At 39.7% G+C, this 18,815-nt stretch overlaps 1 protein-coding gene and 1 long non-coding RNA gene across 2 annotated transcripts in view; both read right to left on the reverse strand.

The window, feature by feature from the left end:
• Positions 1-18,815, reverse strand: part of mgl (low-density lipoprotein receptor-related protein megalin) — a 197,694-nt gene that overhangs the window by 93,702 nt on the left and 85,177 nt on the right. The window lies entirely within an intron of this gene.
• LOC138403244 (uncharacterized) lies at positions 3,967-4,724 on the reverse strand. Its single transcript, XR_011237544.1, has 2 exons — positions 4,352-4,724; positions 3,967-4,003 (listed from the first exon to the last, which is right to left on the reverse strand). It is a non-coding gene; the product is annotated as an uncharacterized lncRNA (long non-coding RNA).

The following is an 18,815-nucleotide window of genomic DNA, read 5'->3' on the forward strand; positions in this document are numbered from 1 at the left end:
ATGTAATAATATAAATAAATTTAAGAATAAATTGCATGATTTTTTAATAGACAAGACATTATATAACATTATCGAATTTTTTTCAACTTAGACATTTTTAAATTTTGAATTTTAACATAGACAAAGACAACGTGTGTCAAATTACTTATAGTTATTGTTTTACTAGGTTTACTAATTGTTTTGCATGCCTAATATTTAAGGCGAAACATTTCTACTGGACAATTTTATGTAATAACATCTCGTTGTAAAATGTTTCCGCAAATAAAGAATCTTTGAATCTTTGAATCTTTGAATCCTTTTCTTTTTACTAATGCTAAAAAAGGAACGGAACATGACTTTCACATTTAAAGACTCTAAATTTTAGTGCACAATACAATTTTAAACAGTAGGTTCGCGAGTGCGTGCTAAAATCACGGGTTTTACCATCTAAAAATTAAATTTAGAAATGTCAAACTGCTTCTGTCCTTTTCATATTACAATAGTAAGAAGAGGGTGCGAATACTCTAAAATTAGGTTGTGCTTAGAATCGGTGCCATTACGCGTTTAAAAAACCGGACTCGCGTATACGGGCATTTATTTGGCGTGTTCGCTCGAACCGGTGGTGTTGCGGGGAGGTGTCTCTCGCGGCTCGCGCTTATACGAGCTTAGAAGCGCCTCAACGCTCGTACGAGTTGAGCGTGTGCCAAAAGGCGCGCCTATACGCGCCTACATGCGCTTCCAAAAACGAGCATATACGCGCGCGGCGTATAAAACGCTAGTCTGTAACCGCCCTAACACAACACTCATGAAGCAATGAACTACAACTACACAGTAGTTGAGTCGTCCTCGCTCTTGACAATGGCGGGCGATACTCGTGTGTTGCCGCTCACTTGAACAAATACCTACGACGAGTCGAGTACTTGCACACAATTACGAGTATTTATGTATTCTGTGCTGTTGTGACAACAAACGCTGCAAAATTAAGTCGTAATTAAAAAAACAGCCAAGTGCGAGTCAGGCTCGCGCAATGAGGGCTCCGTATTACAGTGGTATTTTTTCGACATTTTGCACGATAATTCAAAAACTATAATGCATAAAAATAAATAAAAATCTGCTTTGGAATGTACAGGTGAAGACCTTTCATATGATACCCCACTTGATATAGTTACCTTAGTTTGAAAATACTAATTATTAGTTTATGACCACAATTTATTTATTTTGTGTGATGTAGCCACAAATTCAGTTTTCAGTTTTTATCCCTAAAGCCAGCTATACGATCTACCTACCTGCCAAATTTCATGATTCTAGGTCAACGGGAAGTACCCTGTAGGTTTCTTGACGGACAGACAGACAACAAAGTGATCCTATAAGGGTTCCGTTTTTCCTTTTGAGGTACGGAACCCAAAAACACGAATGCTTTCCCCAAAAGGCGAGCTAAAAAGTAAAAAAAACGCGTATTTAGTCAACGTAAGCCCGATTAGTTTCGACGTCGTCGTTTCGAGTCCCTGTGAAGAAGGATCTCGGATGGGTTCGAGACTAGTCGGGCTTTCGTGAATTAAATAATTAGACCATGTGGTCCGATGATTCGGCAGAAGGAAACGTATGCATGAAACTTCTTTTGTATGGAGAGGCGCCGCGTCACTTTTAATCTTTTTGTACATAAACGTAAGGAAAATTCAAATGTGAAATTATGCACTAGCATTATGCAAAATTAAAATATTTCCCGTATTATTTGTGCTTGTTTTGTTCCCGTTTTGCGCGCGTGGAATTTATAATTTACCATTTATACTAGGAACGTTTATTTCACACAAAATCTGAGATGTTTCAGCGCTGGAAAGCTCGGTAAAGACTAGATGAAATTATGAAAATTCGTCTTTCACATAAACTAGCTTTTGAAGAGCAAAGTCTCTACTAATAGTCACTCAACTTTTGGTTCGAGATGCATCATCATCATCATGATCAACCCATCGCCGGCTCACTACAGAGCACGGGTCTCCTCTCAGCGTGAGAAGGGTTTTGGCAATAGTCTACCACGCTGGCCATGTGCGGATTGGTAGACTTCACACATCTTTGAAAACATTATGGAGAACTCTCAGGCATGCAGGTTTCCTCACGATGTTTTCCTTCGCCGTTACAGATGCATTCGTCGAGATGTATGGTGGTTTGGTTTATTTAAAGTGTTATTTTTTTAGGTCGGGGATTCGATCCCGGGCACGCACCTCTAACTTTCGGAGGTATGAGTGTTTCAAGCAATTAAATATCACCTGCTTTAACTGTAAAGGAAAACATCGTGAGGAAATCTACATGCCTGAGAGTTCTCCATGATGTTCTCAAAGATGTGTGGAGTCTGCACTGAGCCAGCGTGGCGGACTCTAGCCTAAAACCTTCTCATCCTGCGAGGAGGCCCGTGCTTATTAGTGGATTGATCAAGTACAACATACTTACCTGTTGTTACACATGTATAGTACGCGACAGGTCGAGATGACAATCGGGGTGGGGACGCCCCGCACACCCGCACAGCACGGCTAGCATGGGCCGAAGATAAAAATTATATCCCCCGATTTTATCCACTGCACAGGAGATAACATTAACTTCTCCACCCCTCAGAGCACGGCAACAGGGGAGAGGAGAAGTTTATCCCCGTTTGACATTTCACGGGGACTCGGGGGACTATTTATCCACCGTCTATAGCATGGGGCCAAATAAAAGAAGATAAACTGTCCTTTTTTGACATTTGAGAGGGATAATTTTATCATCGAGATTAGAGGTGGGTATAAGCTCATAGAACTTTAACTCAATTATTAAAAGATCAAAAAACATGTCTCGCGCTTTTTTTATTAGTTTGAAATAGAGAATTTAGAACGAAAATAACATGAGCACGTAATTAGTGATGGAAGTAATCCCTTTGAATTTCCCGACGCTGAGTTCCGACACTTGTTTCGGATGGACAAATATTATGTGCTGTACTTGTGCGAGCAGCTTAATGAAGCACTAAAGCCGATTAATTCGGTGGATGGATTCATAAAAGTAAGTAAGTACTTACCTATTACCTAAAACCATCTTGTGCAAACGAATAGGTACCTAATTTAGGTTACCTACTTAGGTAGGTAGTAGGTACCTACAAATAGGTCCTACATGCGGCTATTCCCTATTTATCCTACGTCCTCACATCTATAAGACTTGGCAGATGGTAGTTACCAGTGAGATACAAGTCAAGGTCATGGGATGACTATTGCCCGCGACTTCATCTGTGTGGATTTAGGTTTTGAAAATCCTGTGAGAACTATTTGATTTTCCAGAATAAAAAGTAGCCGGTGTCCATCCTCGGGATGTAAGCTAACTCTGTAGGTACTAAATTTCATCTAAATCGGTTAGACTGTTGGGCTGTGAAAAGCTAGCAGACAGACAGGCAGACACACTTTCGTATTTATAATATTAGTATGGATTATTGGAAATATAAAATAACACAATGACTCATTATAATAAAATCATTTATTTGAACAAAATAGGCAGGAGTCTAATTTAACAAAACAATTCTTAAATTAAAATACACACCTATATCATAGTTATATACATAATGATACACAAACACAATAACACTTTACAAATTATAATGGTTCATCATAAGTGTTTTGTAAGAGTAAATATGTTAGCCTATTATACTTTATAGACCATTTCAGTATATCCTCTTACTCTTAATTTATTATTATTGAAAATCATTAATGTATAAATTGTATATTTCAGAATTCCAATGGAACAACCAAAGGACAGACTAGAAAATGTAACAAATAAAGAAATCTCACATATCTATGGATCAAACCAGACTGCTAACTGTTGCCCGACAATAAAAGGAAAAAAGGGATGGAATAATAAATACATATTTGCATTAAAATATATTTCTTTAAGTACCTATTACCTAAAACCACCTTGTGCAAACCCATCCTTATATCTACTACTACTACTAGGGTTCTGTAGGGTACCAATGGGACCCTATTACAGTCTCAGCTCTCCATCTGTCTGTCTCCTGAAACGTAACAGGTTAAAGTTGAAATTTTGTACTTATTTCTATTGCTGCTATAACAAAAAATAAGTTTCTTCAAAAAATAATTTTGCTTTAAGTACTCTTTCTGTGTGATTGAGTAACAAACACAAACTTTTAGGCATAATATAAGGAATACCAATTAAAACAATGCTTATTTGGATGTACACAAATCAAATATGATGTTAACTTAACAGATCTAAAAGTAGTGCTATTATCCTTAAGAAAAGGAAGTAACAAGTTTAATGTTCAATCAAACCACACTGCCATAGAATAACTTCCTATATTCATAACTATTTACAAATTACAAAAATGTACATATCCTCTACTTACTTTTTATTTATTTATTGGCATTTATAGGAAAACCACTCGGGGCTATTGGTTTTATAAAGTACCCACTGTGTACAAAGTGGGTTAAACGACAGTCTCACCATAGTCCACCACCGACACTTCAAAGATTTCCTGCCATAAGATAAAAAACATTGGCTTGACATGCTTATAAAGAAATTAGGTTAGTTTAATAGCTCAAACCATACCAGCTTAACCAATTTTAAGTGATATTGAACTCTTCTCAGTGCAGTGTGCTGAACTGTTAGTTTTATCATCATCTCAAACAATAATGAAAATATTTTATGTTGATAAGATGTGTACCTAACTTACCTATTCCAATAGGTAGGTACCTAAAGTTATTTTGAGTTTGTTATACAAGACACTGTAACGATACTCAACTGGCATACTAAAATATTATAAAATTTTAATATGCAAAATAGTACAAAATTTTTGCTATAAATTTATCGAAATTAGGTTAGTACATATCAGCAGTAAAGTATTTCACATAAGAATATAAAGGTTCACTTTTAAGAGTTTCAATTTTAACTCATAACGCATAACGTTGGCAAACATTGGGAATCGAGGATATACGCCGCACGGGTTATCGGGAGCGAAGACAGACAGCGATGCGCGGGGCCGCGTCGAGGCGTTGTGTGCGCGCCGCGCTGGTTAAAGCGTAATAGCGCTCGGAGCGTTCATTGCTGAACTAGCGTTGCGTGCGGCATCGCACGCGTCGGTCGAGACGGTGAGTGTGCACGCTCGTCGTTGCGTAGTGGCGCTCATAGCGTGCTCTATTCAAACGGCGATGTGGAAATAGAAAATATAATTTACTTATTGTAACTTATGTGCTGGGGCGACACATGAGGTTTATAATAAAGAATACTAATTTGAGAATGGGACCACTTTGAGTACAAGGATACATTTCTTATATTATAGGGCGATACTTTCTAAAGTCTGAGAGCGATTTATGGTTGAACTGACAATTTGGCTGCTTAGGCGGAGAAAACCGCGCGTCCCTCGGGATGTGTTTGGTGAATCTTTGCTTGAGATGGCTTTCAGTGTTATTAGTGAACTATCTGACATTCTTCTGAAGACTTCTATCATTCCGTGGTGATTGCAAACACTTACAAGGTACATAAATGCTGAAGATGGGATTAGGCCTGTGGATATAGTCTCCCTCGCTTCGGCGTTTGTATCGCAGTGCGCCTGGCTCTGTTTGGCGTCTGACTATCAGTTAGATGTTAGATAGGGATAGGCCTGTAGATGCCATGGTGAGCCTTGTTCATTCTTGACAATAGTTTGCTATGTTTGAATTTGTGATTACATCGGCGTGCGTTCGCACATAGTGCGAACGTATGTTAATGGGGTTGCATTCAAGTATAGTGGATGTTAAATTGAGTTGTAGGCCCATGTACTAAATCTGCAGTGAGCCTGGCTCGTCTTTAGGATTTAATTACATTGGAAACTAGAATAGGATTGGCTAGCGATGGCAGATCATACGGCTATTTCTGGTTTTGTCTTGTTCTGGTATCCTGTGTTTACTTTTGAATTATTTGCTGGTATGCGTTGGAGCGCGTTGGAAGACGCTTATGCGAAGGAGACCCAGTGCCTTTGATACTTTGTGATTCTTATATGAAGAAGAACCTAGTATCTCGGGCTTTGTGAATCCTTTGCTGAGTTGATTCTAGCATGCCTTAATAGCTACCAATCACAGTGGGCAGGTAATGCTGCTGTTCTGTTTGTACTCTGACATGCGTTGGAATACTTAACCACCTTGTGGTGTTTACTGAATACACGCACAATATAAATGCAACATTATTATACCAATACATGAATATTGAAGGTTGGGTTAAGGCCTGTGGATATTCCCGCAGTGAGTCTGACTCTCCTTGAAACCTATTAACAGGTCTGTAGTGGGAGAGCACCACTCTAAAAATGCTGTATCAGCTATGGCTGCATCGTGGGATCATAAGAGGCACGCACCTCTTTCTAAAGTATGCTTGCATACGTTGCGCCGTTTATCAAATGATGACGTTGTGGGGGGGGGGGGGGGGGCTACTGTTCGTTGGTATTTTATGTACTTAGTGTCATGGGATACCAAGGGAAGGCAGAAGCTCACCGTACATGGCGCGGAGGGGCTATGTACCATCATTTACTTTTTTTATTTCCCCAAGTGAATGATGCCATTCTCCCAAGCTTCTATCCCAAAGGGGATAGTAGTTTGGAGCAACAAGTCTTGAAGGGAAAGTTATATTGGCTCGATGCAATGTGTTACGTCTCGAGAGAGCTGTCTCATGATCCTATCATGTTTTAAAACGTTTCAATGCGCAAATGCCTACTTCCAATACGCGAACTCCGTGGAGTCGTTTAGGCCTGATGAACTCATTATTTCCGATACTCTAAAAGTTCTTGGGTTATTATGGACACAACAATTCAAGGGGTCTTACTGCTATTCGATACACGTGCCACTTTAAGGGAATTAATTTAAACCGTAACCTTTGGAAAGATTCGAAGGAAAAATAGGGTAGAGTTTTTTTAGACCTCGTCAGTTTAGTTACAACACACATATAATAGAACTAAATTAATACACGCATCTCTCTGGCTGGCCCATTATGGAGTCTTCAGGTCCAATTCCTGTTGAGCATTTATGCCCAACAGTGATAATTAATATTGAACACTTATGTGCTCATATATGTGACCGACGGCACTATTGAGACATTTCCCGGTGGTCCTACATCCCGAGCTGCCTCATCATACTTGTCAGTCAGTGGCCAGTGCCCTTCTTCAAGTACATATTTCCATGTCTGCAAATAAAACAACAATTTATGCATTTCTTTGTCGCTAACAATATCAATATATTATCACTTCAATTTTGTGTACTGACTAACACAAATTGTCTTTGTGATACTTACTGTGATAGCTAGGAATTTCAACTATTCGATTATTTTTTAATTTGGATAATTCAAAAGTGGAGTTAGGTTAGGTAAACACAAACAATAACAATACTTACGTGCATAATCTTCTGTGAATGTTTTTTAAACTATTTTACGGCTCCGGCTTCTAGCTCTTTTAAAATAAAAAGCAGCCACAGACGAGTTACGAGTAACGAAAACGAGCAAAATCAAAAGCACAGATAAAAAATAATAACACTTTGACATTAACCGAGGACTAGTCTTTCCCCGCCTTATCACCGGGGATAATTATATCCAACCCTGTGCCCATGCTCGGAGAGTGGAAATAACTATCGGAGGGGATAAATTTTTTATCCTTTCCTCGGGGAGAAAATTTCCCGGCCCATGCTAGGCCTGCAGCCCCCGATTGCCATCTCGACCTGTCGCGTACTATAGATATATAATTACAATATCTACAGTACGCGGCAGAATATAATGTACATCGACATTTAGAAAGAGATCGTTCGTTGAGACCGACAGGTATGAGTAGAATAGAATAGAATGTTTTTTTATTCATGTAAACTTTTTAAAAGTGTTTATGAATAGTCAGGTAGTTTTAATTTACCACTGGTTCGGAATGCCGTTCCTACCGAGAAGAACCAGCACGAAACTCGGCGGTGAGTGACAGAGACAACGCTCTACAAAGCCGAAACCTTTTTCCAATAGTCGATGTACATTATTTTCTGCCGCGTACTGTACCTACATTACCAATTACACCGCATCTGGTATGGAATGCCAGGTCGGCAGTATGCCAGGATTGCCAGACGCGCGTTCATACCTGTTACAATAAAAAGGCAATAATTAAGCGGCGCGCAGACGACCGGGACAGTCCCGCTAAATTACATTCCCGGGACCCTAATGAAAATTGTCCGGGACCTTACCTTAGTAACATACCTATTACGTACATAGTGAACTAAACTATGCCCCACATTTATTTCCTTTTACACGCTGTTTCAGTGTCTACAGAACGAGCTGATGCTCGCGACTTCGTCCGCGTTCACTACACAAATTTCAAACCTTTAATAGCCTCAATAGCTCAACCGGTAAAGGAGTGGACTGAAAACCGAAAGGTCGCCGGTTCAAACCCCGCCCGTTGCACTATTGTCGTACCTACTCCTAGCACAAGTCTGACGCTTAGTTGGAGAGGAAAGGGGAATATTAGTCATTCAACATGACTAATATTCTTTAAAAAAAAAAAAAACCCCCTATTTCACCTCTATAGGGGTTGCATTTTTTTAAAAAAGGTCGAGATGGCAATCGTGGAGAACGGCCCCGCACACCCGCACAGCCCCCGCGCTAACCCAGTGCGGGCGAGCGAGTGACGCGCGGGCGTGCGGGGCGTGCCACCGTCGCATATCCCGATTGCCATCTCAACCTGTCGCGGACTATAGAAGCCCTAACCGTGTATCAATACTAGGAACATTGGTAATTTATATAGAACAGTAACGTAACGGAACATATTCATGAGTTCCGCAAACGGACGTTTTGATATGCTTCACCTACTCTATATGTAGGTAAATCTATATATATTTTTTAATAGAGATAGCGAGCAAACGAGCAGGTGGGTCACTTGATGTTAAGTGATTACCGCCGCCCATGATGATTTGCAGCACCAAAGGAACCGCCGATGCGTTGCCGGCCTCTTAGGAATTAGTTGGTCCGCCCCTTGAATAACCCCATGTTGTAATCTAGTGGGAACACCGCCGATGGCCGATGGGAGTTGGTTCCACAGTTTGCACGTGCGTGGAAAGAAGGATCTGGCGCAGCGGATCTAGCAGAATTCAGCCCCCCAATTGTGTAAGAATAACCATTTCATGGCTATCGCAATCGTCAAGAAATTCTGCCCTTTGATTGGTTGATTCGCTGTTTACATTTTTTCACAGCCAATCAAAGGGCAGAATTTCTTGACGATTGCGATAGCCATGAAATGGTTATTCTTACACAATTGGGGGGCTGATCGTGCTCGGTTCGCCTCGCGTAGACCCTCCTGTAGTCACTAAGGGGATGTTTTCAGGTGCGGAGAGGCACTGTGTGTATGTAATATGTATGAAGGATATTCATGATGATGATTTACATACCAAAATACTTGCAACTTATATTACACGTCTGTCGTGTCGGTAGTTTTTCCATTAGCAAAAGTTTGCACCAAGTGAGGCCAACAAGTAGGGTAACCATATTTAAATTAGTCCTAAATAAATAAATAAAAAAATTAGTCCTAGTTATGTTTTATTTATTTATCTTTCTACGGTTCCGTATCTGAAGGGGATCCTATTCCTAAAGCTCTGCTGTCCGTCTGTCTGTCAGCGGGTTGTATCTCGTCAACCGTACTATTACGGTTGAGAGTTGAAATTTTCACAGAATGTGTATAATGCTGCTATAACAACAATTAATTAATAGTAAAATTCTAAAAATGGCCGCTGTAGGGTCTGCTAATAGTGCTCCTGTCACTAGTACTGTAGAAGTAGTCACTGGCTCGGCAATGCAAACGAACAACTGTCACTCGTCCACACTCGCCTGCGGCTCGGGTAACACTGACTGTGTTTGTTTATCTTTTAGTAAAGTAGGTAGGGTTAAATAAATAAGTATGCAGTAGAGTTTTATTATAAGTATAGATAAAGGTGTATGGATAGCGTTAAGGAAAATAAAGTAGTAACTTATGTACATAATACATATTATTAAGAGCGCCACCTGCCCAACAGACTAGCTCACCAGTTTGGCGAGATAGAAATGTAAGAAATCTGTACAATTAATAAGAATAAATAAAATAAATTAAAAAAAAAGTAACATTTTCCATGAACACACGAGACAATGTAATCAGATACACTACAGCCGCCATGAAAAGGAAATAAAAGTGTTATTTTTTGCACGATGGCACGGAACGATGATGTACGCGTCCGACTCGCACGCGCTCAGGCTTAGTAATAGAGTCCCGTTGGTATCTGTCCGGTAGGGAACCGACGCTTGGCCACACTACCCTTGATGTAGTGTTGACACTTTGTTTCCTTGTACTAATGAAGTTAGTTCAGTACCCGTAGTACAAGATTTTACGTCTCACCAAACCAAACCAAATTCGAGAATCGAAATACTTCCGCGTTACAGTAAAATGGACCTAAACAGCCTTGAATTGAAGTCAAATATTCAATGCCACTGATTTTAATTTCGCAATGTTTCCGCTTGGAGCGCTGGCTGTAGAAGTGTAGACAAACTTGAGCTTTAAAACAAGGCATTTAAGATCCAGTTTACTGTAACGCGGTAGTATTTCGACTCTCGAATTTGGTTTGGTGAGACGTAAAATCTTGTACTACGGGTACTGCAGCGAATGGTATACTCTACCTACGGTTCCCTACTTCATTGTTGAAGCAGACATTATGCAAACATGAAGCAAGTCTGCGCTCCCACGAATCTCGGACGCAGTTTTCAAAAGGATTTAAAACGTTTATGAAGCTGGCGAAGTTAGTTTTCGACTCAATTTTAGGGACTTTATTCATAAATTGAAGTTTTCTCGTTAGTTTGGCAGCTTTGGCAGGGAATTGGTGAAGTCGTGTACCTGTTTGTTCAATGTTTCAGATGATTAATTAAAATAAGCCTCAAATGCTAATTATGGTAAACTAGATGATGCCCGCGACTTCGTCCGCGTGGATTTCGGTTTTTAAAAATCCCGTAGGAACTCTTTGATTTTCCGGGATAAAAAGTAGCCTATGTCCTTCCCCCGGATTTAAGCTATCCAAATTTCGTCAAAATCGGTTGAATGGTAAAAGTGAAAGGGTAGCAGATAGACAGACAGACAGACAGAGACACTTTCGCATTTATAATATTAGTATGGAAGTATGGATTATTTTGACGATTCAAACCTCAAAAACACTTGTACTCACTTAAAAGTTTATTTCGACACTACAAATAACTCTATTTAAATATCTAAATGACAAGGTGCTTGGGTAACTTAGTAATTTTTATGGCATTTTTAACTAGTAATATTTAGATTCTATGCTAATTTTTGTACACTTATTTTATTATTGTATTGTACTTACTATGCCGATCTGACTTTCGTAAGCGCTTTTATAAGTCTAAATCGAAAAAATAAATAAATAGGAACAAATCTATTCCGACCTATGGGCCTCATAAGAAAGCTCAGAGTCACTCAGCGGGCGATGGAGAGAGCTATGTGCGGAGTTTCTCTACGTGATCAATGAGGAAATGAGGAGATCCGTAGGAGAACTAGAGTAACCTACATAGCTCAACGGGTTGCGAAGCTGAAGTGGCAATGGGCAGGGCACATAGTTCGTACAACCGATAGACGTTGGGGTCTCAAGGTACATACTAGAATGTCCTCGTCACCCAAAATAGGTAGGTCCACTGCTGGGCATAGGTATCTTGTAAGGACTAGGGATTTCCACACGCCATGGTCTTGCGCCGCCTGAAACCAGCGGCACCCTGCGACTCGTTTGATGTCGCCTGGCTATCTAGATCTTCCAAGACGCGAAGTTCGCGAAATTCGCGAATCTAGCACCTTGGGATCCCAATTTCTATCGGTTTTTGAACTACCTATGTCATTTGCTTATTACCAGTTCAGCTTCGCAACCCGCTGAGCTATTACGGTTACGGTTGCTAAACAGTCATTACTTTAACATTACTGGCCCTGAATGTGAACCAAAACAATAAAACATTTGCTCAGATATGTAAATCGGAATCTATTAATAAATAAAAAATATATAAATGGTTATGTATTCAACAAATATTTCTATAGAAGCTTGTTAGGGTCACGCACACACACAAGGGCTACTTCACACACCTTCGCTAATTCCTACCTGTCACTTGTTCCGATTCACAATCAATGAAATGTAAACTCTATCCATATGTTATAGAGTTATTTCTTCAATGACATATTAACAAGATGTCTCCAACTTTATGTCTACGTGAAACGGAAAGGGAAATTGAATTTTTGGTTCAGTAAATTTAAGGTTCAAATTTGTTTATAGCAAGTATTTTCATTGAGTAAAGCCTTGCCGTTTGAATGATAGTTGGTTATTAGAATTTGAACGTTAAAATGATGCAGTTAAGGTTGTTTTTTTGTGTAGTGTTGTAGTTAGTATCGTACCAGCTCGTACCAGGCGCTGCGCGGGAGTGGAATACAGTTACAAATTGCTTGTGTGTATCGATTGTTGCTGGTTCGTAGTTTTCTTGGTTATGAAACTATGTTTTTGTGGTGTTTTGGTTTTACCGGCACCATGTTGTTACCTGCGAAGCTTATTACGTTTTCCTAACAGAAAAGGCTACGGGCAACGGCAGCCATTGACAACCTACAATGCACCTTATCTTGTAGGGCAATACACAGCAACAACACAGATCATCAACCTGTGCACAGTGTCTTCGCTGGCAAAGACGAGGTCTCGGGTTCCTAACATTACCCACGGGGGCGTAGACGTCTCAACTCTCAATGTCATCCTAACGTCCTAAGCCGTGGTCCGAGATTCACAGAAGGCACCCTTAGCTTAGGATTTTTTTTTAATTTTTTTTAAAGAATATTAGTCATGTTAAATGACAAATATTCCCCTTTCCTCTCCAACTAAGCGTCAGGCTTGTGCTAGGAGAAGGTACGACAATAGTGCAACGGGCGGGATTTGAACCGTCGACCTTTCGGTTTTCAGTCCACTCCTTTACCGGTTGAGCTATTGAGGCTCTTGAACATTTGCCTCCCAACATAGATTATAAACTCACCAATTATTTCGTGGAGCCCTAGGGCTCCACTTCAGACGGAGTTTCGGACTCGCCAGGTATCTACCTACCTGCCTGTACCTACCTTAAAAAAATCACGACACGATGGAATTGTTTTGGAAGTTGGTTCACAATGGACAAGACACAGACTAATAATCTCTACATAGTATAAAATAAAGTTGCTTCCCGCTGTCTGTATGTATGAACGCGTAGATCTTTTAAACTACGCAACGCGGTATGCGGTTTAATGCGGTTTTCACCAATAGATAGAGTGATTCAAGGGGAAGGTTTATAATTATAGTTTAATATTAGTTTGTGTTAATTTGTTGAAATATGACGATATTTGAACAAAATGTCGGAAGAATCACTCCTCAATAGACAATAACACCACATTACGGCATTCCGAACCAGTGGTAAATTAAAACTACCTGACTATTCATAAGCACTTTTAAAAAGTTTACATGAATAAAAAAACATTCTATTCTATTCTATTCTATTCTATTAGTATCTACGTTGCACCCATGCGAAGCCGGGGCGGGTCGCTAGTAATATAATAAACTAATAATAATAATGTAATAAAATTGATGTCTTAGGTAGGTACATGTTTATTAAGTACCTGGGTATATTATTATTTATTATATATTGACGTGTTTGTTCAGTTGTAACGCATACCTAATTACCTAATATCTAACTAGTAAATAATTTATTCCGACATTGAACTCTTGCGTCGATAACTATTAACTACATAACATTCAGTTTCACAAAATAGGTGTTTGCTTCAGTAATATTTACTTATTTAAGAGAGCTAATCCACCCCGACTTTGCTCGGTTGGTTCTCGCTTAATATTCCCATTACTTGTGAATTTCAAAAAAAAAATTCCTTCTATTATCAAAAGGAAACCCCTACCATAAGTGAAAAATGGATCTAGGCTCGAAATAATAATACCTAATGTGCGCGACAGGTCGAGATGGCGATCGGGATATGAGGCGGGGGACGCCCCGCACGTCACCCGCACGCCTGCTGTGGGTGTGCGGGACGTTCCCTACCCGATTACCGTCTCGACCTGTCTGATAATGAAATATTGTGCTAATCGTTAAAACGAAAGCAGTGTTAAAATCAAACAAAACTTTCACCATGTGGTAGCCTCGATGACCTTTTGCAGTATAGTACGCGACAGGTCGAGATGGCAATCGAGCAGGGAACGCACCGCACACCCGCACAGCCCCCGCGATAACCCAATGCGGGCGAGCGCGGGTGACGTGTGGGTGTACGGGGCGTCCCCCCCGCCTAATACCCCAATTGCCATGTTGAGCTGTCGCGGACTATAGGCAGTTAGGAGTAGGTACCGATCGCAGCAAAGATCACTTTCCCACGCGTGCTGTTGCCACTTGTCGGTCAACGACCTACTAAAACGGTGAAGCCTTAACCTACTTTTTGTCTCCTTTTTAACGTACCAGATTATGCCTGCAACTTCGTCCACGTAGATTTTTTTTTAATCCAGTGGGAACTCTTTGTTTTACCGGAATAAATAAAAAAAAAAATTAAAAGAACTGACTTCCATAACCACTACAAAGTAAAAAATAACTTTTGTTTCTACACTTGTATGTAGGTATATTGAAGTCGGGCGAGCTTTACAGTTTGATTTCTAGTGTCTATTATTACGCTCTTATTAACTTCTTAGGCAGTAACCCTGCAGCATCAGGATTGAGGAGTTGGATCCAGAAATTTTTATGGGAACACCAAAGAAACATCCTCTGTTGATTTAAAAAAAAATTGCAAATCGGTCCAGAAACCTCGAAAAAATTGATGTGAATACATAAAAAACGGGCCGAATTGAGAACCACCTCCTTTTTGGAAGTCGGTAAAAAATAGCCCATCTCCAGGATTCAATCTTGTAGCAAACTAGCTGACCCGCCCGGCTTCGCTCGGGTGGAATTTAGAAAATAGAGATGGGGGTTGAATTTCCAAAAATCCAAATACCAATTTTCATGCAAATAATTTGAAAAATGACGGACTTTCATACAAACTTTCATCCCCTATTTAACCCACTTAGGGGTGGCATTTCGAAAAATCCTTTCTTAGTGGATACCTACTCTTTACAGAGAAGACACCCTCAAAATTTCATGTCTCTAGGACCAGTGGCTGTGCGTTGATATATATGTCAGTCAGTCAGTCACTCAGTCAGGACTTTGAATTTTATATATATAGATAATTGTATAGCCCACATTTCCGCTATCATTGTATGTACGCGTCTATCGCGTCTATACATTGAAACTGCATTGATATTCGAGTTACAAGTGTTCAGGCAATTAGTTATCTGTTAGACGCTAAATGGAAATGGCAAGGGCACAGATAACATGCGGTTTAACAAAAGACACAGTCTCTACAAAGGTCATTCCCGATAGATAAATCATGATAAATTCTCTACCTATTGGTCATTTTCATTTAAATGCCATTTCGACCAATTTAGAATTGGTTTGATACAAATTTGCACGATAAATCAAAAACTATTGAGCGTAAAAATAAATAAAAATCTGTTTTAGAATTTACAAGTAAACGCCCTTCATATTATGATACCCCACTTGATATAGTAATCTTACTTTAAAAGTTAAAAAACTAAGTATTTGTTCATGAACACATTTTAATTCTTTTTTGTGATGTAACCACACATTCACGGTTTTCGAATTTTCCCTTTACGTCTGCTATAAGACCTACTTGATACCTGCCATGATTCTAGGTCAACGGAAGTACCCTGTAGGTTTCTTGACAGACACACACACACAGACAGATAACAAAGTGATCCTATATAGGTTCCTTTTTCTTTTTAAAGCACGGAACCCTAAAAAATCGTAACTTAAATTATTCTGTTCTCGATGCGCCGTAACCTCGTAAAGTCGAAATCTAAATGTATATAAAAGGAAAAGGTGACTGACTGACTGACTGATCTATCAACGCACAGCTCAAACTACTGGACGGATCGGGCTGAAATTTCGCATGCAGATAGCTATTATGACGTAGACATCCGCTAAGAAAGGATTTTAGAAAACTCAAGCTCTAAGAGGTTAAAATAGGGGTTGAAGTATGTGTAGTCCACGCGAACGAAGTCGCGGGAATAAGCTAGTTGCGAAGAACTGAATAAAAGTCAAGAAAGTGTGTTGTTAGCTGGGAGCAGCAACTCCTCAGCAAAGCGGTTCCTCGTCACGTGGCAGTCGGGTAAGAGCTGACTAACAAGCCCCTTGTAGCCGAAGGCGTCATTTATTTTCCGCTTTCCTCGGCGCGCGAGCGACGATGGGATGGGGACGTCATGGGATGTAGCGGAGTTTGAATTGAATACATTTTTTTTGAGCTATGCTTGGAGTTTTTCTTCGTGATCAAATCACGAATGAGGAGATACATTAATAAATAAATTAATTCCGTAGTGGTAACTCCATAAAAGTGTTTAGAAATACTTAGAATTAGCGACATTTTTTAATATTCTTTTCAAGTCTTGAAGTTTTGTAACTACTGCGCTCGAATAATAACTTCGCACTTTTGATAAAATTTTAGTCATTTTCCATAATGCCTAGGTAAACCGTAATTTTTAAAACGATAGTTGAGTTTATGGTTACTAATTACCACAAAAAATATGTCCAAAAACGTTCTACAAAAGAGAAAAAAAAAACCACTGACGGATGAAAATTATGAAAAAATCATTAAAAAATTCATATCTCCTAAACTACTGAACATACAAAGGGGTGATTTGAATAACCCTTAGTATAAGGTATTGAAAATTTTCTTTGAGACGTCACATCCCCGGCCACCCTGTATATTCAGACTAAGGAAAACTAAAGTACATGTATAAGTAAAGCACCAATAGTTGTACTATTCGGCCGCAGCTAGTCGCTTGCACCACCGCTGCACCGGCCGCGGCGGCGCGAGCCCACGTTATCACGGGGTGAGCGACCGCTTATCAGTCGACCGTGACCTCGCGTCTGCCGCCACTTGCACTAGCTCGTCTGCTGAGCAATCGCTCTGATTGCTACACTTTCTACCTGCACCTGCGAAAATATTAGCTTTCCTTACTTCGGCTTGCATTTATTTTCATTTACAAGCAAGAAATTAATTAATAAGTTTTTTTAGGGTTTCCTACCTCAAAAGGAAAAAAGAAACCATTAGTTGACCTAGAATCATGAAATTTGGTGGGTGCGTACTGTAGGTCTTATAGCACAAGTAAAGGAATAAATTTGAAACCCGTGAACTTGTGGTTACATCACAAAAAAATTTAAATGTGTTCGTGACCAAATAATTTGTATTTTCAATTTTCAAATTAAGATAACTATACCAAGTGGGGTTTCATATGAAAGAGTTTCACCTGTATATTCTAAAACACACAAAAAATACCCGAGTACGGAACCCTCGGGTGAGTCTGACTCGCACTTGGCCGATTTTTTAAAGTGTATCCTGTATTCTTACTCTTTGAAATTTTGTTAACAATACAGTTGTTTAAATAAAATAAATAATCAACGCTTGGCTGCAATCAGACTTGGTGGCAAGTGATGATGCAGTGTAGATGGAGCATGCTTGCCTAGACGATGTCTATTCACTTTTGACTTTATTAAAATTAGAGGGTAAAATTGATGCAGGAAGGGCGTCTCATATCCTAGCGGGTCGAATAAGAAACGAGGAGGCAAATCGCTTCGTGGAATTTCGACTACGTACGGGTGCAGACCTTGGCGATGCCTTGCGGTACGATAGTAGGAGGGTGAAGGAGGAACCTGGTCGAAAAGTTCTTGGGCACGCTCTCATTGGTTAAATTACCGGTTTTTCGAAAAATTAGACCTGAAAAACATTATAGAGCTTAGGTAAATACTTTAGTAAAAACGGATTTTCGGAAAATTTGATCTGAAAAACATGAAGGGTACATTGACGCATGTGAGAATGAGGCCAAGTCGTTGTTTACTACTCATACTTGACTTACAAACCGCTGGCTCATTTTCCGAGAGATTAATTTCAGAGATTTGTAAAAGTCGAGAAAATGCTGAGCTGCGGGAAAGCCGAAATGTACTCGTAATTTGTTTGCTTCTAAATTTTGTAAGATTTCAGCGGTTTTAATGAGTTTTATGATATACTAAATAATTAATTCTGCCAGCAGCGGCTTTGCTTAGAGTCAGCTATGCTTGATTAAATTAATTAGCGTTTTTACACGACTGAAAAAAGGAGTTGTAATATTTTCAGCATGAGTTAATTTATTCCACTATCTTTATACTTATAATAAAACTGTAACTGGACAGTTTCTGTACATTAAATATAATATTTTGAAAATTATAATCGGGGGAAACATCATTATCGATATAGACCCCAATTTTTTTTTTAATAATTGCCTGTTTATCTGTTTGTGCCCGTATCACGCAAAAACTACTGGACGGATTTTAATGAGATTTGGTTCAGTGGTAGCTGATATTCCGGGTTAACATAAGGGTAGTTTTTATCCCGAAAAAAATTTGAGATTCTTAAGGATACGGGATCAAATTTTTTACCGATTTTCTAGATGCATGTGGTTTCACACCCCTTTGGTTTCTACACGGCATCGTATCGGAACGCTAAAATCGCTTCGCAGCACGGCTTTGTCGGTAGGGTGGTAACTAGCCACGGCCGAAGCCTCCCACCAAACCAGGCCAGAAATTTAGAAATTATGAAACTCCAAACCCCTGCCGGGAACCCAGGACCTCCCACTAATAAGACAACAGCGCTTACCACTGCGCCAGGGAGATCGTCAAATTGGTCGTCAAATCGTCAAAGTGGATTGACCATGATGATGATGATG

Source organism: Maniola hyperantus, chromosome 14 (assembly GCF_902806685.2).
Source record: "Maniola hyperantus chromosome 14, iAphHyp1.2, whole genome shotgun sequence".
NCBI lineage: Eukaryota > Metazoa > Arthropoda > Insecta > Lepidoptera > Nymphalidae > Maniola > Maniola hyperantus.